General features: G+C 41.7%; 2 long non-coding RNA genes across 9 annotated transcripts in view; one reads left to right on the plus strand and one right to left on the minus strand.

Moving 5' to 3' along the window:
* LOC310845410 overlaps positions 1 to 26,640 on the plus strand; it is a 722,498-nt gene that overhangs the window by 237,896 nt on the left and 457,962 nt on the right. The window contains exon 5 of the long non-coding RNA XR_014564670.1: positions 7,005 to 7,091. This is a non-coding gene — a long non-coding RNA (uncharacterized lncRNA). The remainder of the gene's footprint in view (positions 1 to 7,004; positions 7,092 to 26,640) is intronic.
* On the minus strand, positions 5,981 to 26,446 carry LOC310845412. Of its 8 annotated transcripts, none has more exons than XR_014564676.1 (7): positions 26,157 to 26,446; positions 23,342 to 23,500; positions 17,923 to 17,988; positions 16,980 to 17,046; positions 13,264 to 13,389; positions 11,776 to 11,962; positions 5,981 to 6,439 (listed from the first exon to the last, which is right to left on the minus strand). It is a non-coding gene; the product is annotated as an uncharacterized lncRNA (long non-coding RNA). The 8 variants fall into 8 exon arrangements; XR_014564677.1 differs by having other exon boundaries at positions 16,976 to 17,046; XR_014564679.1 differs by lacking the exon at positions 26,157 to 26,446 and adding an exon at positions 25,819 to 25,942.

The raw sequence follows: 26,640 nt of genomic DNA on the forward strand, positions 1-26,640 counted from the left end.
TCAAGATGTCAGACCTTCCAAGTGTCCCTGTTTTCCAGGGACAGTCCTGGATTTACAGATGCTGTTCTGGTTTCTGATGTGATCCTGGAATGTCCCACTTTCCCCTTAGGATGTCCCTATTTTCTTCAGAGAAATGTTGGAGGGTATGGAGTTGCGTGTCGAGGTCCCCAGGTCCACCCCAATAACTCACACATCACACAGAAATTTTGTTTAAGGTTTTTGGCATAATTTTGGCCACAACTTTATTAAAATACAAATTTGTGAGTGGTTGCTTAGGCATTGGTTGCGACTATCTGCCCCCACCATGGGGGACAGACTGACATTCCGCACGATGCGAAAGTCAGAATGGGGGAATACACTTGGGGGTTACGCGGAGCAGGGAACCTGCCCTCACCCCAAATGCAACCAGGCATTGGTTGCGACTATCTGCCCCCACCATGGGGGACAGATTGACATTCCGCACGATGCGAAAGTCAGAATGGGGGAATACACTTGGGGGTTACGCGGAGCAGGGAACCTGCCCTCACCCCAAATGCAACCAGGAGCTCATTGCTATGGCCTGAGCCCCCTTGACAGAGTGGACAAGCAATAGTTAGCCCCCAATTCCTTTAAGGGAATCCCTTGCAGCAGCAGCATTAGAGGGGCAGGCACAGCCAATCCATGCCCCTCAACCAACCAAACCATAAACCAATGCCTAACCGCAACCTTACAAGTTGTGACGATTTGCTACGCAGTAGGCAAAAACCAAATGGCCCCAGTCAATCAGCCAGATGGACAAAATTCCTACCAGGCCCCCGCTCCAAAGCAGACGACCCGATGACAGGCATAGCAAGGTCAAAGCGAACAACCCTATTCTAGGGAGGGAGGGACGGGCAATCCGCTGCACGGGCGAAAAGAGGAAGCCCTAACCTTGTGCAAGGAGTTTTAGCATTTCTGGCTGTCAATCAATAAATGGCAACATTAATTTCTTCCCATCAACAAGGGAAGCCCCAATCGCATCAGTGGCCAACGATCAGTTAGCCCGCCCCCAACTTTGGAGTGTCCTGGTGGCCCCCACCGCAACACGTGCTCTCCATGAAGGAGAACACGCTTTATCTGACTCCCAAGCCAACTAGAGGCAGCCATCTATAGGAAAGGTTTTCTTTAATGTTTAAAGTTCTATTACGTTTATATAAATGTTGGAAGCTGCCCAGAATGGCTGGGGCAACCCAGTCACATGGACGGAGTATAAATAGTAAAAAATGTTGTTGTTGTTGGCACCCCTATTTTCATCAGAGAAATGTTGGAGGGTATGAGATGTACATACTAAACAGCTGTATATTGGGGTCTGCCAGGTGCTTGCACATTGTTTATTTCCATGCTGTGTGCTGTTCCAATCACTGTGGGAGGCAGGCCTTTCCCACCCCCCTGAGCAACCAGTAACTTTAATGGAGGGGTGGGAGGGATGTAATTCAAGCAACTGCTGCTACATTAGTAGTACAGTATGTGTAGGAAAGGAACAGCTGGCAAAGATAATTGCGTGTTCAGACCCAGAAACCTCCTCCCTAAATAACTTCACACTTGACTCAAATTTTAGTTTTGGTTTTTGGCAGAATTTAGGCCACAACTTTATTGATTACAGAAAGTGAGTGGTTGCATAGGCTCTGGTTCAACTAGCTACCTGCCATGCAGGTAGCGCTGACCAAGGGTTCCAGCATAGGTCAGCCAAGGGTGAACACCTGGATAAGCTGAAAGCCGGGAACAGGCTATCTCTGCCACCCAAATGTCCCCCTCAACTCAGGCACGGGTACAACCCCCTCTCAGGGGTTGGCCAAACCATTGAGTCCCTGGATTCCTTTAACGGAATACCCTTCACATACGGATGGCGAGAGCATTCTCCCCTCCCTATCACCTGAACCAGAGCCTATCCGCAACCTTACAAGTTGTGACGATTTGCTATGCGCCCGGCGAAACCCAAATGGCAACAGCCAATCAGCCAAGTGGGGCAAATTCCTGCCGTGCCCCTGTCCCAACAACAGACGACACACGACAGCATAGCAAGGTCAAGCGCAAAAGCCCTAAAAGTAGGGAGAGGTGGGTGGGTGTTCTGAATGCACACACCGAAAGAGGAAGCTCTGAGGTATTATAATAATAATAATAATAATAATAATAATAATAATAATAATAATAATTTATTTATACCCCGCCCATCTGGCTGGGCTTCCCCAGCCACTCTGGGCGGTTTCCAACAAAATATTAAAATACAATAATGCATCAAACATTAAAAGCTTCCCTAAACAGGGCTGCATCAAACATTAAAAGCTTCCCTAAACAGGGCTGCCTTCAGGTGTCTTTTAAAAGTCTGGTAGCTGTTGTTCTCTTTGACATCTGGTGGGAGGGTATTCCACAGGGTGGGTGCCACTACCGAGAAGGCCCTCTGCCTGGTTCCCTGTAACTTGGCTTCGCGCCAAGTGAGGGAACTGCCAGAAGGCTCTCGGTGCTGGACCTCAGTGTCCGGGCAGAACGATGGGGGTGGAGACGCTCCTTCAGATATAATGGACTGAGGCCATTTAGGGCTTTAAACATCAGCACCAACACTTTGAATTGTGCTCAGAAACATACTGGGAGCCAATGTAGGTCTTTCAAGACCGGTGTTATGTGGTCTCGGCGGCCGCTCCCAGTCACCAGTCTAGCTGCACCTCATTGGCCAGATTAAATCCAGCATCAAGGGACCTACCAATCGGGTGTTGTGGCTGACCAATCTTACCCACCCACAACACAGGGTATCGGTTTCCAGGTCTCACCACAACATGTGCCCTCTTTAAGGGAGGACACAATTTGTGAATGGAGCACTGGTATTGGAACGGCATAAGTGAACTGGATGTTTAGCACTGGGCACTTCGGGTGACCTCTGGCATGATGCTTCCCCCTGGTTTCTGTTTTCAGTTTAACATGGTACACCAGCCGCTTGTAAGGCTGCGAGTCTCAATCCGAAAAGCATCTCTGCCTTTGACTCTGCCTTTGAGAAGGGCATTGATTTGGGCTCACTGTTCAGCCAACTGTGTGTGCAGCAAGAATCGGTGCTCTGCGCTGTGACCTTGGTGTATTTGACCTGGGAGCCCCGGAGAGATGTAAAGGAAATAAACAGAAAACCCCAAATGTGTGTGTGTGTGTGTGTGTGTGCTGATCAGCAGAAAAGATGAATGAATACGCTGCAAGGTTGATCAATATTTTAGTTCTTCTATTAGCAGTTCTCCTTTTGCGTGACCCCCAGACTAACAAAGCCATGTGGCTCCTTTTTTCCGGCACCTCTTTGTACAGTGACACAGTGCCCTGCCATCTTTAAGGAAATGGGATTCCTTGTATTAGTTGTCACCAATAAACCTAGCTCAGCTGTCAAGAAAGACAGATTTTTCCTATGTGCTTTATGTCATGCAGAGTTTGTATTAGGCATTCTGTGTTTATTAGGTGTATGCTTCTTCAGACTCTATCTTCAGTTGTCCCTTCATGTAATTATGGTTGGTTTTCTGGTCATAAATAAGTCTTACATGGGAACTGAAGGCAAAGGGGAAATATATGTATGTGAAGAATATGGTCTCTCCAACCATTTATCATTTCATACAGCAGTTATTCTTTGAGTGCCAGTGGCATTTGTGTGAGAGGAGGAGTGGGGGGGAGATGATTGAGAACTAGTACTCACTTCCCCTATAGCAAGTAATAGAATCATAGAGTTGGAAGAGACCATAAGGATCATCTAGTCCAACTCCCAACATGGGACTCGAACCCACGACCTTGAGATTAAAAGTCTCATGCTCTACCAACTGAGCCTATTTCAGTCCCATTAAGCTGGTGAAGAAGAACTGTGAGATGCTGATAGGGTCTGTAACCCCATTCCAGAGATCTGTAGTTCTGACATCTGCGCCCCTAAATGGTCTAAAAGAGTATACTTCCAGATGGACCATCACTCACTGGTAGAGAACATACTTTGAGGTCTTAACTGAAGCTGCAATCCTGCACAAAGATATTTTCAAGAAAGCACCATGGCAATCAATGGGGCATGATGCTGAACGAATCTGTGTAGGTGCATATACAGCCTCAGGCAGACTTGCTATGACATATTCTCTTGAAGACAATTTGGTTCCCTGAAGAATTTTCATTTCCGAAAAATCTGCCACAACTCAATTGGAAATAATAGAGCAGACTTCTCATAAAGTGTGTTTAAAAAGTAAGGAAAATGACAAACCCAAGTGTTTCTGACGTAGGGATTATTAGCATCGATTATGATTTTGTAGTAACAATAATGTGAGACATACAGAAAGAGGGTCCACGCTCCCTGCGTAGTCGGCTATGAGTCAGAGAGAAATGAAATTTGTAATACATAAGGCATTAACTTTTATTGAACCAATCATTCAGTGTAAAAAGCACACAGCCTTGCTTGCTGCCTGCATATCACTCTGAATTGGGGAAGTGTCCATTTCCATCCTGAAATGCCAATCTTTATCTATTTGCTTCTCTCTGGTGGCTTCAAGTCTCAGACTATTTTGCTTTTGTTTTCCCCCATCAGGCCATTTTATATTATACCCAGCACTCAGTGCTTCCAAGAGTAAAACTTAAGTCAATGTGGAGAGTTTGCATGCTGCACCCACTGTAGTGTAGGTTAGTGCCTAAGGGCCAAACTACACATTATGTTAAATGCATGACCATATTTCACCTATCTACATTTTGTTTTTTAAAATAGCAGCTGTTGTGGGTTAACATTTTTTCTTGAGCTTTGGTGTCAATGAAAATCACCATTTGCAAGCGGCTACTGTATATGCTCTGTAGGGGAAGCTTCTATTTGCAACCAGTGAGTTTCCCTAGTCAAATCACAGCTTCTGGGGTATGATCTCTGCTGTTGTACTTTTAACAGGGTGCAGGGTTGCTGTTGCCTTAACCCATTTTCAAGGTGGCCAAAGGGTGTTTGCAAGCATCTTTGCTTTAATTCCACAAATCATCTCTCTGGTGGTTTGTGCAAGGATAAATGTTAATATACCTTTAGACACACTTCCCATATCTAGTTTAGGAAGTTAGGGCCAAGGAGGAGGCAGGGATAGAAGCAGCAGGAGAAAGTTGCCAAAGGAGAGGGGTTATGTTGTACAGAGTTCTATAATCAAGTATTTCTTGTTCAACCAGCCTCCCTGACTTCCCATGATTCAATTGAAGCTTAGGGAAAGATGTCATGAGGTCAGTTCACCCATGATTTTTTTTGTGATCAGGAAGCACAGGCAGTTGGGGAAGCTGTAGAGTGTAGGATAAATGTTTAATGGCAAGATAAACAAGCACCCCACCCACAGCCAGCTTGCAGCAAGAAGGTAATCTCACCTTTGCCCCCACTAACGTTCTAAAGAAATATTTTAAGTGCCTTGAGAATTGGACAGAAAAATGGAAGCTTCTTTTTGAATTGGAAGAAAACTTTTAAGAAATTGGAGAACAGGTTTGAGCACAGTACTAGCTGAAATCTAACCCCTGCCCTGAACATAATAATTGGACTTAGATAGCCATTCTGTGTTAACTTCACTCCTAAATTGTCCCCTATTGGCGTAATAATACTGATATCCTCTGCCTTCAAAACTCTCTGCCTTGCTTACTGAGCAAGGCCCACTCAGCAATACAGCACTGGGAGGGTAAGAACGCTTGTTTAGAGGCAGTTCCAAGGGGAGTGTTTGTCATATACGTGGTTTTGCATATACATGGAATGCATGATGTGATGATACTGTATTGTTGTTACCCTTTTTGAACCTAGACATATTTCTGTTTTGCAAGGTGCTGAAGGTAGTGCATGCCAGTCCTTAGGATTTGCTGATGGTATCAGATACAACCTTCTTTCCAGATCCACCTTTAGTCCCAACTTTCAACAAGTGATTCCCCTTCCTCCTTTGCAGTCTTCCTTTTTCTTTTCCCATTCTGCAAAAGTGTCTGGCGTGTTTCCACTTTCCCCCTATCAATCAGTGTTGTTTTTTTAAAAAAAGACTTGCCAAAGGGGAGGGGGACTGAATGGTGGTAAAGCCATTTTTGCAACCCATCTCCTATCACGGTGCAACCAAGCGGTGAGTCATGTCAATGGGCATCTATTTCTTTCAGCATCTAGTTTTGTAAAAATGTGCTGCAGGCAGGACTGATATAGGTGAATGAAGTTTGTGTGACTTGATGGCCATATCTCAAAAAGATCTGAAATTTAAACCTGCCATAATGAAGTTACATTCTCTCTGCCTCGGATCGGCTCTGTGAGAGGGTGTTTAGCATGTAGCTCCCATTAGTATCATCCAGCTGTCACACAAAGGAGGTGTTTTGCCACCAGCAGTTTTTGTTCAAGTGATGCATGTTGTCTGTTGGTGTATCCAGGTGAACTCAGCATCTACTTGGTGAATCACAGCAAACATTCGCCAGACTACTTATAGGCAGGGGCAGCCTTTCAGGTTTCCTTGATTGGGAGTAGGAAGAGATTTTAGAATATATGTGGGATGGGGAGCAAGAGAGACAGCAAAAGTGAAATGCCTGTATTTTTAAAAGCATTTGTTGTTTATTTTTATTTTCTAACTCCCCCCGCCCCCAATCCTTCTTCTGTCATGGAGCCCACAGAAGTGTACATGTGGTTCCCATCCAAGCACTGATCAGATGCAGCTTCATGTGGTTTTAAGCCATAACCTGGGACTTCAAAATGGCCACATTTATGGTGGTGTTGAAGGAAACAAAAACCCCTCCATATGGCTTGAAATGGGATAGAGCAACTACCTACACCCACTTGGCTTCCCAAAATAGTGCTTTGAGAATTCTGTGGCCGTTTCTATTTTAGGTAGAAGTAGCAAGTCCCTTTTTAAAAGTGATCTACGCTAGCATGAAAGAGCAAGGAAATTCAGAGGAAACTGTAGCAACAATAGACTAGTGGTGGCTGGGGACCATCAAGACTGTTGGGGTAGACTGCAGGGAGCCGAAACAGCAGGCAGAGCCCAAGCCAATGACAGGTTGGTTTTGTTTTTTGCCCCCAGCCTCTTCTCTGCTGAGTTCTATAAAGACAACATTGAGACTATGGAGGAAGAAGTCGACCGGCTGTGCAACCACCCCCCGGACTGCTTGTAAGTAAGATGGCAGACAGGTGGGGGCTGGGAGAGGGCAGACTGAGGTTGGTGGGGCAGTGCCCCACTTGCCATAACGGACCTGGCTCCTCTGCAACAGGCTATAGGAACAAAAGTCATCCTGGGCACCCATCTCCTATTTTCCCCATGTACAATTATCTACACTGATTGTAAGGCATTCTGCAAGCAGTATCGCTTCAAAAATCGGACAGTAAAGTTTGATCACACCAATTTATAGTTTGTTCCAGGCCTCCATTGGTATTAAATTACCTAGTTTTAGATTTGTATCATTTTAATTTGATATTTTATGTCTGAAAAAGAAATTGCATGACTTACCGTTCCCTCACTTTCAATATTTGTCCATCAAAGCTAACAATGGCCCAGGGAAATGTCCATATTAGTTCTTAAGGAAAAGCAAGCAAGGAAAGGAACAACTTTGTTTTCAGGCTGCTAACATCTTCACATCAAACTTCCACTGTCGTAATGCATTATCTGTTTCATTGATTTCAATGTCAGGGTTCTCCCCCCCCCCCCCAGATTGTCAGGAGATGAATATGCTACAGTTTGAAATAATTTTATTTGAATATTTATAGCCCACCTCTCTTTTGTAACTTCTGAGGTGGTTCATGGCATACTTAAAACCAGCAATATATAAAAACAGCAAAATAAAACAGAAATCCAATATTTAAAAAGCAACAAAAACATTTAAAGCAGTAGGAGAAAATCAGATGAGAAGGCACGGAGGTCCATTAAAAACCTGTGCAACAGAAATGTCTTCTTCAGCTGGGATGTGAAAACTATGGACAGGGGCACCACATTAAGGAACAGAGGCAGGAACTATGTAAGCAAGGTGCCACAACCAAAAAAAAACTCTGTCTAGAGATGGTGAAGCTCACAGAAACTAACCTTGGATTAACTTGGGAAATCAGAAAAAGGTAAATTTTTTAGTCAATCCAAGGGCTTGGAAATATTACCTCTGTCCTTTGTCCACTGCCCTGCAGCATTCCTCTCCCTAAAATTTCGTCGAGCGAACCCACATCATTATATTGCATTGCACTGCATTGTGGAGGGGGTGGTAGAGTGCTTTGGGGGCAAAAACCAAGGGAAGAGGAGCCTACCTCTTGTAGAGGACTCACAGGGGTTTGGTTTGCCTCCCCCACTCTGTATATTTGGCCGTGTACATCTTTATTCCATCCCCATTTGATTTCATGATAGGTATGCATTACACACTACTGTGTACTGCTCAGTCCAAGAGCTGATCTGACCATATTTGTCATGATTGTCTGCTTCTTTTTTCTAACAACTTTACCAAACTGAATGTTTTCTAGTTTCTTTAGTCATACAATCCAAATAACCAACGGTGTGTGTTTGTTTGTGTGTGAGAGTGAGTGAGTGAGAGATGCTTAGTTTTTGCCATTTGAGGGTACATTTTAAATAGTACTGCTTCAGCTTACTTTATCAGTTAGGAATGGCCTTTTGAAATGGAAATCAATCTCTTAACTTAATTTGAATCTAAAATTGCTTGGACATTCAGGGCTCGGCTCTGTGGTCTCCTTAAGGCAGTTTTCATGAAGTTCCAATTAGGAATATAATCAAATTTTTGAAACTCTTCAATCACATTGTGCTCACATGTTATTATATAAGGAAACTTGTTTGTGCATTCAGTGTGTTTATATTCTTCAGACTCTTTTTATCGGCTATTAGACATGCAGCTCTCATGACCTCCCTTTTGTCCTTTCTTAATTCTGTACTTCAGAAGAATATAAAACAAGAAGTTGCTGTCTGTGAACATCATTCTTATTTCGAAAGGAAACCAAATCCACTTGTCATTCTAAAACTCACTTATAACCACAAGATGGGCATGCCATTTATCTAGGTAACAATACAAACCTGAATGTTCAAGTGATGAGTCATTTTGAGAAATGTTGGTTTTGGGGGGCCCTCTGCTTGAGACAATATAAATAGACCTATTTCTCTATATTCCAACTACTTCAATTTTAACATTGGTAATTTGAGGGAGAGCTCAAAGTTCTGCCTGATGCAATAAAAAAGGCTTATTGCTGAAAGGTGCAGGATCCTCAGGCTGGATCAGAAATCTGATGTTTGGAAGGGGGAGGGTGTTTTAACGCTTGTACCCCTGCTGTGATCCTGGATCCACACTAGGAGATGTGCCATTTATCTGTAAAAAAACAATCCTATAATTATTAATTGCAGGATTGATATCTCATCTAGTTTGCCCAAAAGGCAAATATTCTGACCCCCAAGGTTTGCGCACAGCAGAATGATAGAATGCTGAGGCAGTACAATGGTTTGTGCTCTTTCAGAATGCTGGTAGGAGAGGCATTTTAATGCTCTACAATTGCATGTGTAGATGTGTGTGTGTGTATTGTTTCACACCACTCCAATATCTTAGTGGTGTGAGATTCCAGAGGTTCCAGGTGTTTACGCAGGGTTTGTGTTTTCTTTTGGAATGAGGCACAGCGGAGACTGTGGGGTCTTTATGATATGTGGTTTATTTACACATATATACAACCTGAGCCTACGATGGAGGGGTCTTGCTTCTGTTGCGGCCACAGCCTTGGGATTCTAACAAAAATCAAGCATAGCTCTATCTCCCAGCCTGGAGCCTTCTAGGATCTGGTTCACAAAACTCAACTCTCAGTTCTGGCCTTTGTCTTTCTAACTACCACCTAGTTGAGGGGCCCACCTAGGGTTGCAAAATTGCAAAGAAATTGGATGTTTTTGAGCTTTTTCTGAGGAAAGTCGACTGCCATATGTCTGGATTTTACTGGTCATTTAGCCGATTTCTGCCCGGACACTGATTGCGGCTGCAATATTCCAGATATGTCTGGGTAATTCTGGACATATGGGAACCCTAGACCCATCTGTTACAGAGCCACTTCTTTTGTTACCTTAATGGTCCATACTTAGAGGACTTCACCAGGAAGCTAGCCAGGCTATCCCAGGAATTGAATATGTGCTGGATCCAGGGCATACACAGCCTAACCTACTCCAAACTCATATTAGTATGTAATTTACATAGCATATGATGTTTGAGTTAGGTCTGTGTTGCACTGCTGAATTAGTAAGACTTCCTCCTATTATTTCTTCTTAAGAAACTCAATTCTTTATTCTTTTTCTTGAGATCTTTCCAGGCTTTGTTTCATTTCGCTAGAGAGCCTAACAAGATCACGATCATGAATGCAATGCTTGTAAAAGCACTGGCTTAAATGCTGCAAAATGCACCAATTTCCCCCCACAATATCTCATTAATTTGTTTTAGCCAAATAAAGTAAAAAGAAGAAGATGATACATTACACACAACATCTTTAGGCTGTCATTTTATATATAAGAGGGGTTTGATTAATTATACAAAATCATTAAAGGAAATGTCGGTTGTAGAGGAATAAAGAAAAACTCCCAAGTACAGAGCTCAGATCCAGGTAAATGTGATTGATGCTCATTGTTGTTCTCGCTGTGAGGCTCCATCAATGTAATTAAATTAAAAGTGAGGAAGTGGGCTGAAATGGTCTCATCACTTTTTAGAAACATGAGGATGATGGAGGGAGAGTCTAACAAGTAAGTAGCATCCACATACAACAAAAATGCAATAAAGGCTGGGGCAGGGAGAGGACCTTGGTCAATTGGATATTGTTGAATGTTTCATCTTAATTTTCTTCTCTGCTGCAGAAACAAGCTTGTCTCATTGGGAATATTATAGTTCATTCATGTCCAAACAAATTAATGTCTCAGCTTACTCAAACCATTATGTCTGTTCTCTATCACTTGGTATTGCCAGACATGAAACCTGGAAGGCTTGCTGTGGTTTGATTTGAAGAATTTAAACAATTTCTCTTTGAAAACCTTTTGTGGTAGGGCAAAATGTAGTTGATATCAGCTAAAATAGATGTGCTGTTTTGTTAGCTAGGACCCCAAGTTAGGGAAGTAATACTTCTATGTTATATGGCTTGTTTTTAAAGACCATTTGTGCTTTGTACACTAGAGTGAACATACAGCCTAACACTCATGGACAGGGGCACAAGAAATATCTGTAATTTGAGCGGGGAGGGAGCAGTGGCAGCATATTCACAACCATGGCTAAGGCTGTTCTGAACAATTATAGCAGATCCATAGAGAAGAAAAAAGGCAGCTCCATGATCACCACATGTTTTGCCCTCATTATCATCTCTATACATATGTTAATAGCGCACTTAGGTGACTGCATGTTATTTAGAAGCAAAACAGGGCCACCTATAAACAAAATAGTAATTTCTTCATGGCGGGGGGCACACAGAACTATGTGAGTTTGTAAATTAAAAGGAAAAAAATGACCAGGTCTGTTAAGCCTGACAGTTGCTCTGTGTTGATGCCCCTAAAACTCATTAAAAAGATCCCCTTGACAAACACAGCTTGAAAATGGCCACTTACCCAGTACAGAGGTGGGTGGTGGTTGCGACCCAGCACGACGCTTCCCTGTCCTTCTGAAGCCACGCCACATTTGCCCCAACTGCTGGCTCCTCTCCCTTGGCTGCCGCAGTGCCTGCTGGATTCCCGCTAAACCCAGTTTTAAAATTTCTGGCCAATCCGCGGTGGCCTTGGGGGCAAGACCATCTTGGCAGTGCAGTCAGCCCCATTGTGTCACCCACCCAGCCCATCCTCTAATCTTGTTTTCTTGCAGACTAACCTTTTCTTTCCAGGCGTGCGGCTGTGGCCATGGTCGTAAAATGGTTGCTGTCTTCAGAGCTGGGAAGGAATTTTCCCTGCTCTTCAGGTTTTGCCTTCCCCATAGCAATTGTCACAACTTTGGCGGTTTATTCCTTGGGCAGAATCCTTTAGTCAAACATCTGAGGAAGGGGTGACTCATCCACTTCCTGTGGTGGTAATAACAGGGTACTCGATTAGAGGGGTCATGAGCGTAGTCTCTGTCCACAAGCACACGGTGGATGGGCAATAGAGCTACTCTCAGTGATTCGGGGAGGGAGCAGTTGGGTAAACTCACATTTTGCGTTGGTGCCATCTTCCCCTCACTGACCCTGTCATGCCTCAGACCCCCAGCAGGGGGCTGAGATGGATACCCGCCCAATACCTATGCCAAGGTTTACCTACATCTGAATTCAATAAAGTTGTGGCCATTTTTATCCCAAATGCATGTTTCACCATGAGGCCTGGCTCCTGGGGGAGGGAGTACTGCATTTGGGTACTTAACCACTGGGTTAATGCCACTTCAGATTTGTTTTAATTTGAGAGTAGAGAACTTGTGGCCCTCCAGACATGTTTGGATTGCAGTTCTCAACAGCCCCAGCTAGCATGGCTAATAGCCAAAATGATAGTTCAGCAGCAACTGTAGGGCCCAAAGTTCCCCACACCTGTTTTAAATCGCTCACAGAAGAAAGCTCATCTATATTGGTACTTGCAGGTGGGGATTAGGATATATCAGACCAGCAGGAATTTTTCAAAGTTTTTGGGATTTTTTCCTTGCTTGGCTGTGCCAGGAGATTGGACCTGGGATCTTTGGCATGCAAAGCATGAGCCCTATCCGTGAGCTATTGTCTTCTGCAATAAAGGCATGGGATGCTGCTGGAAGCAATAAGAGAAATAATAGGCCAGGGAAGACAGAGTTGGTAGTGAGAGCAGAAATACTTTGGAATGAATTTGTACATTGGTACCTCTGGTTACATACACTTCAGGTTACATACGCTTCAGGTTACAGACTCTGCTAACCCAGAAATAGTGCTTCAGCTTAAGAACTTTGCTTCAGGATGAGAACAGAAATTGTGCTCAAGCGGCGTGGCAGTAGCAGGAGGCCCCATTAACTAAAGTGGTGCTTCAGGTTAAGAACAGTTTCAAGTTAAGTACGGACCTCCGGAATGAATTAAGTACTTAACCCAAGGTACCACTGTACCTGGAAATAATTGAGTAGTTAAGCATATATCCATGCCACCAAGACTGCAATCTCAAATGGTTAACCATTAATAAGTCTCATTGAAATTAGTGAGACTTGCTTCTGGTTAAGCTGCAAAAGAGCTTTTTTGCATTCTCCACCCATAATGTGAAAGAAAACCTACATAAACTAGAATGGGTATTGTATTTTACCATGCAAAGAGTAAAGAGAAGTTTCTGCTGCAATCCTTATACCCATTTACCTAAATAAACTGAACTCAATGAGACTTACTTCTGAATGAACCTGTATAGGATTGCTCTGTGAGGCATGTTGTTAGTGTCAACACCTTGAAGCACCATGCAGTTTAAAACTGGGGAAATCCATCTTGCGGTCCAGCAGCTTACTGGATTCATATGCCTTTGTGTGTTATAGAAAACATACATTAGTCTTTTTTTTTTTTAAAAAAAATGTTCCCCTCTGTGAGTGAGGATCAGAAGAAATTTATTTTCCAGAAGACTCACATTCTGAGGACTTAAAGCACTCTAAAATTATGCCACCTGCTATTAAATCAAAAGGATGGGCAGCCCTATATGGGTCTCAAGATCATTTTAAAATCGTGTTATTTTGTTGTCGGCATTTCCTTGCTTTTAGCTGCTATTATTTAAAAATCCATTTCCTTAAAGCTGATATCTAAGTTATAGCTTTTGGATATTGTAACAGTGAACATGTTAATGCATTCTAATTTGTCTAATTTATATCTGAAATGGGATGGGGAACATGTGAAAAGATTATCCAGAAATACATGCTGTTTGGAGAACGGAATTAGATTTAAGTACTAAGGAAGGAATTTGCAATACTAGTGTGTCTCTTCTCGCTTTCTCATTCAAAACTCTGATGCTTCAGCCATATTCTTTGATAAGAAAAAGCATACCTTCTTCAGATGTGCAGTAAGTCTAGAATTCTAAAGAACAAGTATTTCTATCAATAAGGTTGTACCAAATAGTATGGGAAACAGCCTTATTAGAAGAACTAACCAATAAACTGAAACTGACACGGGGGAAATGGAAGAAGATGCCTTCACCCCTTTTATCACATACACAGCCCAACAAGACAACGACAAGAATCTACCAACAGCATACGAATCAATATGGCTAACCTGACTCAAAGCATCCACCCACCCCACTCAAACATGAAAACAAAGTTCACCACAGCCAATCATAATCAAACAACCACACCCTAGGCCAACCTCAACCTCTCTCACCACCAAAGGAAAACAAGCGAATAGTAAAGAAAACCCGCACGTGTGACGCTGACACAAAACCCCACGCATACAATAAGTAAAATAGAAACATCGCCATCCGACTCCACCCCCACTCACCATGGCCCCCTCCACCTCTTTCCCCTTTTTCTTCCTAATGTAACGCTAATGTCTCGGCATATGAAACTGATGTGTAGAAAATGTAACTTGAAAAGAGAGACATTGCACATACTTTTGTAAACCAAGAAAACTTTCATAAAAAATATGTTAAAAAAAATAAGGTTGTTCTCTGTTATGATAATTAGGGATGGAACCTACAGCTACAGATACAGTCTAGCTTTGAATACATGGAGAGATTTCTTTTTATGGTTCTAAAACAGTATGCCTAACAGTGAATAAAACTGTATGTTTTTATTCACAATTTTAAACTCACAATTTTAAGTCAGTGTAACTAAAAAAAACACTTATTAGCTAAAGGGTATTTAACTGATGGGGAACATCAATTATTCTGTCGCAGCACCTGAGTATGCAAAGCATGTATCCTCAAAGGGGCTAAAAGTACATAAGGTAAAACTTAATGATTTAAGATGGAGGAAAATTCTGAATTCATGCTGTTCAGATAGCAGGAGCAGCCTCAGCCTATCTTGCAACAAGTCTGCTCATAAGCAAAAATCAGCCTACTGGTTCCTTCTGTCTAGCAGGGATTTCAGTCACATACCTCTGAATGTCTCCTCCCTCAATAGCAATTTTCAATGGCATAACATTACACAGCCTCTGTGTAGGGTGATATGTGACTTTCCATTTAATAATTCAAAATATAACGATTACCAATTTATATATGGTATGACTTTTGAAGCACATTTTCTTCTTCTTCAAAAGCATTTTTATTGATTTTCTATTGCAAATTTACAGTGGAGGGAGAAGGGAGGAAAAAAGAGGGAAGGGAACCCCGAACCCCTCCCCCACTTTGTCAGCTCACCCTAGCAATCCAATAACCATCATTATACCCATCTTAATTTATACATATAGCTTGATATAAAGGTAAAGGTAAAGTGACCCCTTCCCATTAGGTCCAGTCGTGACCAACTCTGGGGTTGAGGCGCTCATGGGTTGGGGCGCTCATCTCGCTTTACTGGCCGAGGGAGCCAGCGTACAGCTTCCGGGTCACGTGGCCAGCATGACTAAGTCACTTCTGGTGAACCAGAGCAGCGCATAGAAACGCTGTTTACCTTCCTGCTGGAGTGGTACCTATTTATCTACTTGCACTTTGACATGCTTTCGGACTGCTAGATTGGCAGGAGCTTGATATATGTTGTCCAAATAGATACCCAAGCAGCATTGTTGTTTATAACACGTGTTCAAATGTAGCAAGGGTGTACAAACCGTTGTGTAATAGATGGTGGGTATTTATCCTTCCAGCTCAAAGTATAATTCTCTCATATATATTTTTGTGCTGGCTTCCACCAAGGGCTGATATCTCTATTGTCCCATCCTGAATTCAGAACTGCAGCTAGAATCTGGTTACCATGGCAGTCCTCCCAGTGAAGGCAGTGCTAAGCAGATCTGGGAGCAAACCTAGCCCAGGGAGATGATGTGCATATCTCCATAAGAATGCAGCAGCTGTGTAAAATTTTAAACCCTAAATAACCATGGGTGAGGCATTCTAAAAAAAGAAAACGTAAAGGTGCTAAGAAATGCAAATTATTTGCTGGAAGAATCAGAGAAGCCAAAATGGCTTTGAAGAGATTAAGAAGTGTGCCTATGTATCTGCTGTATAATCCTGAAATTATATCAGTGTTCATTATGCAAAAAGTATGGAACACAAGTCTAAGCATCCTGCAGTGGAAATGTCTTAAAGAATATGCAGGGCTTATCAGAAAATTAATATCTTGTTTAACGGATTTGTAACAGGTTCCTCTGAACAACACTTTTCTCCTTAAAGTTACTTTTGGAAATAATAATTATTTATGAATACCAAGTTTACATGTTTTACTCTGAAGTCTCTGTCAGACACATTTTATCTTTTCCCTTTGACAGCACCTCACTAGCTTATTTTTGCTCCATTAATCTTCCCAGCTTCATATATCTCCATTTTGTTATCATGTTTTTACTTATTGACTTCATTTAAAAATTGCAGTATTGAAGGTATGGGTCTATGGGTGGGGGGGAGAAGCATTTTGCTCTGATGTTTTAAAGTGACTTGTTTCTTTCTTCTTTCCCCTTGAACGTAACAAGCAACAGACAAGGAAAGCAGATCTGTGGCTTGTCAGGTAACCAGAGGGTGGCACTGGTCTTTCATATCTAGATGGTTTAGGTCATGCCATGAAATATTTAAAAGAGTTTATGTAAGTTGCAAGCAACGTATGCATTCTATAGTCTCTCCCAAACATCTGTGGCTGAAACAACTAAGCGTGACATATTTATATATACTCTTATTTCTAGAGACTTGTAGTTTAGAGCTAAGCTATATACAGCCAAAGATGCAAGCATCAAGATAACCATTGTTAGTACAGGTTTAGTGTCTGCCATTATGATGCCAATACATCTCAGTAGTATTTTGTACAAAACTTAAATCAAATCAGCAAACAGATATGCAAGCACCCCAAACAACCTCAGAATGCACAGGACCTGTTTCAGTTAAATATTTCTTGAAATAAGGAAGCTTTTGCATGTGTTTTTTTAACTGAAGCATCCTAGATCTGGCTCAACCTTATATTGTAATTGCTAACATTTTTGCTGGTGTACTTGCCTGCAGTGCTGTTACATTATAGATTTTGATGTGGCAGTGAACCAGCAATGTAATTGTTTGGTTTCCCCTAAAGCAGAAGAAAAGAAAACATTGTTGTTTCCCACTTTAGTGCCCGGGGAATATTTGGGGTCTTTGAACTAGAAGAAAGGTTGCAGGTTCTATAACAATGTCAGAAGAGGCCTGGTGAATCAGGCCAAAGGTCTTGTACTCTTGTACTCACAGTGGCCAACCAGGTGCCTGTGGAAAACCGAGAAAGAAGTTATGAACACAACACTCTCCCCCATTTGTGATTCCCAGTAATGGGTAGTCAGAGGCATTTCAACTCCGATACTGGAATTGGCTGAAGTCTTTTTAAAATCTGAAAACAGAAACTTGGGGATGGGACCTGGAAAAATCCTTAAAGGTTCTGAAGACTGTTCCTCAAGTCTACAGTATAGCCCTTGACATAGGGCAAGAAGGTGCTCATGTGGCAGAAGGCAGATAGTTAAGTGCTCCAGTTGAATAAATCATGTACCCAGGATATTAACATTGCCTGGATCTCTTATGTGGAGCACTGTGTTTTCATTTATTCTTCTGCAGTGCCCAAGAAACAACAGAGTTTCAATGCTTAAAAGAAAAATACATCCCAGTACAGCAAAATGTATTTATTTGCTTGAAGCTCAAACTCAGATGTGAAACTGCAACCAGACAGAGGCATTTCTGAGTAAAGTGGTTTCATTTATTCTTCATTGCAGGCTGATCTCTCAAAAATTTGCTTTGAAAATCAGAACACTCAACCATTTACCACGTTGGGGCTGTCAAGGAAATTAAAGGGGGATCAGAGTAATTCTACAATTAAGGGCCACAAACAAGTATGAGCAGAGTAATAGCCAGTGGACTGTGGAGATCCAGAACCTACATTCCTTCTATAAAATGAAATGAACCTGAACATTAAGATGCTTACCTACACTTCTCGCATTCTGCACTCTATAGTGTATTCCCTGCATGCACATGCTTCTATTGATCAAACCTTAGGCGAAAAATCAAACAGTAGCATACTGTAAACAACTGCTATAACAATACATCAGCATGGATAGAAAAATTCTACATACACAATATGTAGATTTATTTTTTATTTAAAAAACCATGTTTTCTTTTTTAAAAAAGATATTTTATCCAGCATTTAACCATTAAGTATCTATAAACATTACATACTTTGAAGTGAATCATTCAATGCTCTCTTTCATTCCTGTTAATGCCAGCTGTAGAGCATTCCAGTTGTAGAGCATACCTTTTACATGAAAAAGGTCCCAGTTTCCATACCTGGCATCTCCACAGAAAACTGGAAAAGACCCCTGTCTGAAACCCTGGAGAGCTACTGTGAGTCAGTGTAGAGCAGTGGTTTTCTGATTTGGGGTCACCTTTAGTCCAAATGTGCATTTGGGGACCCACTTTTTAAATGTGTGTTGCCGTTAATTTGAAAGGGGATAGTGCTTCTATTGCCACCCAGCCTGGATCAGCCTGCAACCCCACATCACACCATTGTAGTGGGTTGGCACAATACTTATTGGTTATAACTAAATTAGGGCATGCCCTCTAGGGCACTAGTCAAAGCTCTTCTGCGTAGACTTCCCCACAACATTTATTTTTAAAATGTTTCTTTTCAGAAGTTTTGAATTGCAAATGTTGTACTCCTATGGAAAGTACAGTGGTACCTTGGGTTACATATGCTTCAGGTTACAGACTCCACTAACCCAGAAATAGTATACTTCAGGTTAAGAACTTTGCTTCAGGATGAGAACAGAAATTGTGCTCCGGCGGCGCAGCAGCAGCAGGAGGCCCCATTAACTAAAGTGGTGCTTCAGGTTAAGAACAGTTTCAGGTTAAGAATGGACCTCTGGAACGAATTAAGTACTTAACTCGAGGTACCACTATACTAACATTTATATTGTTTATTTATTCGTTCCTATTTCCCATATTAGGGTTGCCATATTACTAACAGTGAAAAGTTGTTGAACTATTTTTAAGGAAAATAGCCAAAAACAACATTGCTGACATGGGTTGCCATATGTCTGGGTTTTCTTGGACATTTTTTGTGATTTCTGCCTGGACACTGCTTCTGACTGCTGTATTCCAGATATGTCCACAAAATTCCAGAAGTATGACAATCCTGTAAGAATCTTTGAAAGGTATGGGACCTGAGTCTATTCCTTTCAGATCAATTTTTATAGTGTCAAGCCTATGTGCCATTTGTGACTATGTTCCAACAATTAACAAACATCTTTGCAATTATGTATGAGGCACAAATGTTCACTTTACTTTCATTCATGGGCAGTGTATCCCTTTCCCACAGGGCTCTTATCTGAGGCCTGCACATGAGCATCTAATTGTTTTCATTGTGTTTACATTTTTGCATGTGATGCTATGAGCTCCTGGAGTACTTTTTGATAGATGGGTGAAATATGGATTTTTGGAATGAATGCAATATAGTCCTGGCTTACCTAACATCTTACCCATCTTTCAATCATTCTCTCAGAACTGCCTTTTTAATTTTTTGTAAATGTCTAGCCTTATGCTTGCTGGAATTCATGGGGCAATCTTTGGTGGTAAAGAGTCTCTTACATTTAGACAACGCTAAGCGTCAAGATTATAGAATCAATCAGCAAATAGTCTCAAAGCTGCGGAAAAGATTTCACTCGGCTTCTGCATTTCAAAGGGAAATAGGATAACCTTAGGATCACTCAGATAAGGACTATGTCTTAAGTGATTTACGAAGCAGAGCCTCAGTTGGGAAATGTATTAGCAGGCTTGCATCAAAGCAGATAAAAGGCTTTACGTGCTGGTCCAAAATGTTTGTGCTGTCTCCAATCCCTGAACTATGTTTCTGTAAATGTGACATGAGTTAACACCATGGTTTGTGATGTGCTGGCAGCACAATAGTAGGTATTTCATTTCATCCCACATTCTTATTTACAGTTGTTTGTCCACCTTATGCTCACATGCTGGTGCTGAAACAAACCTATGTACAAAACAAACTAAGTTTTGCAAACCCCATGGATTCACTGGAACTGTCTGTGAAATTATGGGTGTGGTGTAGTTATATCTTCCCCAAGATTTCATCTCACCTGGTAACATCATGTTAAAACCATCTGGGAGAGGGCAGGGTCATGTGGGAGAAACCACATCCTAAGTCTGCCTCCAGTCCGGTCTTTGGATGGATTCTTCCAACACTGTTCCCTCCTTCCTCACATGCTTTTTGTTGTGGTTTTGTTTCTTTTCCTCTAATACTGTTAAATTTCATGATGGGGCAGCATCCACTCTCCTAAAGTAAGAGTAGTGGGATACAGACATGGGTTGAACAGAGACTTGCTTCCAACAAGTGTGTTATAATTTATTAAAGCTTATTTAAAACAACAGCAAGAAAATATAATATATTGCAGACTGGTTATCTAACAGTGCTTAGTTTCACAATTGTTTAAATATGGTTACTGTTGCTTTAAAATCAGTGGCTATTATAGCCCTAGTTCTCATCCCCATCTGAATCTAATATGCTGTTCCCCATTCCTCCTCCCTTAGTTAACTCACACTAATTTAGAGGACTTCCCTTGAAATCTTTTCATTATATGGAATCCAGTTCACATTCCAGGTTCTCGGAATAGTTAGGAAAGATGTGAGTAGACGTTTGCTCTGACCCACTTCTACCTATGTGATTAAGCTGTTTGTGAATTTGTCCTTAAATTACTATGCTGATGCTCTTAATAAGGATGTATGGATGGCTTAGTGTATGTATGCCTGAACACACACACCATTTTAATTGGGAGGGAAAGGATAAACTTTCCACATGGTACGATCCCACTGAAAAAAGCCTCCTACCCCTCTGGCCTTCTATCAATTTTTAAAAATCCATTCTGCGTGGAGTGGCATGTTTACCATCAATTCTAGTTGGGCTGTCAGGAATATATTGTTCTCTGGTGATTAGAACATTCCAGACTCCAAACAGCTGGCTTTCTGCTTCATTTCTGAGGTGGCAGTTCTGAGGAGATGCCTCAGTGTTGCGAACTATGTGGAGAGGAGAATATTTTATCACTTTTGTGATTTTCTTGTGGTTTTGTTTCTCTGATAAAAAGGAGTGTTGTTACTTTTGTTCAAAATAGGCAGAGTTCTCCTCTTCAATTGTCATCATTTGTTGGTGTTTTGTTTTGTTTTGTTTTGTTTTGTTAAAGAAGACTCCTAAATGCATTAGCCCTGGTTCCCCCTTTATTAGCATCCATCATTGTAACTCCATTAACATTAATAGGGTCATCCTGTATTGTGAAAGAAAAGCAAGCTTGTGAATATTTTGGGAAAGGAAAGCTGCATAGGGAGAGAACTCAAAAGATTGCTTTTTATAACCATGAAATTCTTTTTGTGCTCAAGTGAGAAATACGATACGCTTTCTCTCCAAGGCCCCAGCCTTTCTGTAAAGACCTAGAAAAACTTTCCTTGAAACATCAGAGAGATGGATGAGGATCTAAATTTTTTGACCAGTGCCAGAAAACCTGAACAAGCCTTAAAGTGTTTTGAACACCCCTCATTGTTACAGAAAACTCCTGACTGAAGTGAAGATACCAATATGAAGGTGATTTTCAAAGGTCTGAATAAGCTCTAATGCTGAAGAGATCCACACAGTGTCCGTGAAGCTGTATTTTGCAACATCACTTCATCAGTAAAACAGCCATGTTGTGTGGACCTACTATGCACTCCCTGAGGTAATTGTTCTTAGTAGCTGGACAGGGAAGAAAGAGAAAATCTAATGGGGATGTTTGCTGTTAAATTTGGCTTGTTCAGAATACCATTCATGTCAGCAGCAGCAGCAGTGGGAAATGCATTCCTTGGAGACTGGATTTGCTGCCCCTGTGGATCCTTTTGCCTGAGGCAGTCACTTCCACTTGCCTCATGGGTGGACCGACCCTGCTTTACTCTACAACACTGCAGTAGTTTGCTGCAGGAACAAGCCACTAGCTTGCTTTCTACTGCACTACATCTACCAACAGCAAGGATCACTTAATGCCAGGAGACCAGTGGGCTTCCATCTGGTCCAAAAAACAGTATACTGACTCTGGCCTGCTCTTTGTTATATAAAACATCACAGGTTTGTAAACATAGTAGACAGTGCTGCTTTTGGACTCTCCTGCTTGCCTACAAACCACAAGACTCTTTCCCTGAACCAAAGTAGAAAGGTTGCCTGGTGGTATTAGATACCTTACTCATCTCTTCTCTAAGGTATGTTTTATGGGTACCTCAAACCCAGCCATAGCCAAATGTATGCATTTTTTTCACTCAAGGTGAAATGAACACTCCACCTCAAACGTGTGTGTGTGTGTGTGTGTGAGAGAGAGAGAGAGAGAGAGAGAGAGAGAGAGAGAGAGAGAGTTGTATCTCTCTTTCAAAACAGAGATATTTATGTGGCAAAAGTTTCATGGAACTTAATTCGTTCTGGAGGTCCGTTCTTAACCTGAAACTGTTCTTAACCTGAAGCACCACTTTAGCTAATGGGGCCTCCTGCTGCCGCCGGAGCACGATTTCTGTTCTCATCCTGAAGCAAAGTTCTTAACCCGAGGTACTATTTCTGGGTTAGAGGAGTCTGTAACCTGAAGCATATGTAACCTGAAGCGTATGTAACCCGAGGTACCACTGTATCTTCAAAAGCACCAGGATGGATAGGACACACTAAATCAAACACAACTGCACCTGCAGTATAATCTATATCAAGTGGGGGGGAAATCAGAAAGTCATATCCACTAAGCACATGTTTTGAAACCACAAATCTGCAATTTTGAAGAAAAAGGTGGAGAAGCCAGATGCTAAAACATTTCAGGTCTGAGAACCACTTATCAACAACTGCAGCAGAGGTGGCAACTGATCCCACAGCATTAGTGAAGACGGAGAACTTCTGGGCACATTAATATCACATGGCTTCAACCTGGCAGGTGGCACCAATATCACTTAGCTTTGGCAAATGATGCCTTTCTAAACATTCCATCCTCAAAGCTCTGTAAGTGCTGCCTTGTAAACGACAACCTTTCATTTTTATCAGGGTGGTTAACAAAGGCACAAGCCGAAACATTTTGCTACATAAATAAAATCTGTTACGTTATCCGCAGTACCATATATTTTAGTTACAAACCAAATCCCCAAAGGGATATAGGGAAAGCTTGTGTGAAGTGTTGTTTGATGCTTTTTATAACTATCTACCTATCTGTAATTCTTGTTGCTATTATTTATATCTAGGCTTTCAGGATACAAAGCCTTACAAGTAATATTAAACCACATTTTTTTAAAAGTAAACAATAGCAAGATATAAAAGGCCATCATGATAATTCCCATTGGGTAGTTGATGTTACCTGGTTCTGTGAGGGAGTGGAGGAGATATGTGATTTCTTAATAGTCATCCAGTATTCTCCTTATGCATGGAGACCTGAGAATAAAAGTACAGAGCTAATCCGAGCAGCTCAGTCTATGTATGGTTTGGGCCAGGGAGGTCATGGTGGAAGTTCTGCATTCTGTAACTGCAGTGCATATTAATAAATACACATGTACAACATTTACTGGGAGAATTCCATTTGCAAAATTATTTTGTTTTGGATTATCACTGAACAACCATTTGCCTTTTCAAATTCAATCTTGTGCTATTATGCTGCCATTCCTTTAAAAATATCCACTGCTCGCTTTCAGCAAAGGTTTTTGTGTTCATGCTTGTTTAGTGCATAATTGAATTAGGTAATTGTTTCACTAGACAGATCATTCTTGCAGATTTCAGATTTCTTTGTGGCCATCTGCATCCTGGTTTTGGCCAAGGAAAAGTTTGTTCACACGATTGGGCAGAATTATAGGGGGTTGTTTGGCACAAAGGGGTTAAATATCACATGAATAAAGATATTGTAAAGACTCGTAAAGACTTAGAAATGAATTGGAGCACTTCTTGAATTAATGAAATATTGAAGATTTGACCAACATTTGCAGATTTCAGCATTCTTTCTTTGCCACCGAAAGCACCCTAGGAACTGTAGTTCTGTGGGGACTAAAGACCTTTCAAAGCAGAACTCCTTGGAATCTTTCAGGGGGAAGACATAGCGCTTAAACTAGTGTAAAAGCAATATATGTTAATGGCGTGTAAATAAACCTAAGATAACTGGTAAATATGATCACATTTACAACATTGTTCTGCCATCTGTTTGTTTCTGGGACCAATGCAAAGTGCTGTCTTTAAAGCACTAAACAGCTTACAGCCAAATAATCTGAAGGGTTGTCTTGTCCCATAGGTACCTGTCAGGGCTTTGAAATCCTCATTGATGGCTGGGGTGATTCTTCAGGTTCTCCCACCTAATAATTTGAGGTTGATAACTACTCGATAAGAGCTTTTGGGTGGTGTTGCTCCATTTATGGAATGGCCCTACCAGAGAGTCTTGCTTGGCGCTGACGTTGTTTAGTCTTTTAACTGTCATGTAAAAATACCTTTTTTGTTCTCCCAAGCCCTTTAATTTTAATTACAATGGCTATGTATACCTGGTACATTAGTTCTTTGTGCCAACTTTCCCCTTTTCTGGTTTTAAATTTACTGGTCTAAAATTGTTGCAGCAATTTATTTATTTATTTATTTATTTATTCATTCATTCATCCATCCATCCATCCATCCATCCATCCATCCATCTACCCATCTTTCGATCTATCTACCCTGCCGTTGTGTTTTTCAAAATTGTCTTGAGTGTTTACTGAGCCAGTTGAACTCAGTGATAGATAGGTGTAATAAGTAAATGTGGTATACAAATGAAATACAGAAAGAAAAAGCATTAAATTAATAAGAGCGCTGGGTATTTTAGAATACTGTATCACTTTAACTGAACGCCATATTTCACACAACTTTCTACTTTTTTCAAAACTAAGCTGCAACTCTCATTAGACCCTTTGGCTGCAGGACTTTAGACCTTGGCCCCAGGGTCTAGCCCTAGATGCACCAACATTTGTTGGTGCATCTAGGGGGTTTCTGTCATCACTGAATATCCACATTATCCATCTAGAGAGCTTCTTCCCCATTCCCCCACAATGTATTTCCTATGTCTTGGTTATTTGTTCTTACAAAACTCTGCAAGTCCCTGAAAAGAGAGAAAGCACTTAACACGGGCTTAAATATAGTGCAGCCAATGTTGCACAGTAATTACTTTTATCTATCATCAAATTTAGTTTCAAGGATCTGGCTCTGTGATCAAATGCTCTATCACGCTGATATTTTTCACGGGGAAAATACTGCTTCCAGAACAAGACAGAGCACCTATACAAAGCAGCAGTGACAGCGAGCAGAAAGGGACTGGTGAAATTAACAGTCTGGTCCTATATATGTAAGAGAATACGAGTGCTGAGGTCAAAATTACACTGGACTGCTACTGAAAACAGATGCCATCCCCAATTATGTAACATCTAGTTGAACCTATCCCTAGGATTGGCTCCAACGTTAATAAGGAGATTCTTGTGAAAATGTCACCTAGTGGGCCATCCTACTGGTGTTCTTCAGGGGCAAGCTGAGAAATAAGGTGGCCAGATGCAAAGAGGACAGAGCTCCTATACCTTTCACAGTTCTGTAGAAAAGGTAAATTTTAGCAGGCGTAGTTTGTATTACAACTCATAATCATGCAGGAGGCCTGTCTTCTTTTGCATCTGGCAAAGCCAGTATTTCAATGTTCCCACAACTTCCTAGCATGATGCCACATTGGGTGCCCTGAGGGACTGTGATAAAATTAAACAGCCAGGTTCCATCCACCATAGGGAGACAGGGTAGGTGCCAGTAGACCTTGCCAGGATATTGGGACCAAATTTCTACCCTTACCTCTCAGAACTTGACAACCACTGGAAGGCCTGAAGCAGGTGTCAGGAACTTTTGGGTCTCCAGATGTTACTAAATTACATCTTCCATCATCCCCTGTCAACACCTGAAGGACCAAAAGCTCCCCACACCTGATCTAAGCAACTAGTGACATTATGTGGTCATGCTTGGGGATAGGGCAACAGACTCAGTTTTCATTATGACCTAAGAACAATACTTGCTGACCTCCAGATGCTGCTTGACTACAGCTGCTATCATCCATGACCTTTGGCCAAGGTGGATGGGACTGATGGGAGCTAGAGTACAACAACCTCTGGAGAACCACATACTGTATTAACTACCCATTGTACTAGACATGTAGAGAGATCCTAGATGCACAAAGTTGGACTGTGCCTCTCCTCAGGCCAGGTTTCTTTCTTAACTTATAGGCAGGGTCTTCCCAGTTTCTTCCCACTGCCTTCCTTTGATGTCCACTCTTAGCTGCCTTTTTTTCTACTCTCACCCCTTTTTTTCTACTCTCACCCCTCTACTTCTACCCCACCCTGATCCCATCAGCCGGCTTCCTTAACTGCTGTTTTTTCTCCTCCCTCTTCTGAGTATTCTCTCTCATCTCCCCGGTAACCAACTGCCTGCCACTCCATTCTGATCCTCCCAACTGGCCTGTGGTATTCTTGTAGGTTTGGGTACACTGAGGAGACCTTGCAGTTGGCTTACTTGAATGCCAGGAAGCAGCAGGAGTCTGGACAACTTCTATAGTTTTATTTATTTGTGAATAGCAGATCAACAGAATAACAGTTAGGACTTGCTGCACAGGTAAGGCTAAGA

Source organism: Podarcis gaigeae, assembly GCF_964106915.1.
Source record: "Podarcis gaigeae genome assembly, chromosome: 5".
Classification (NCBI taxonomy): Eukaryota; Metazoa; Chordata; class Lepidosauria; order Squamata; family Lacertidae; genus Podarcis; species Podarcis gaigeae.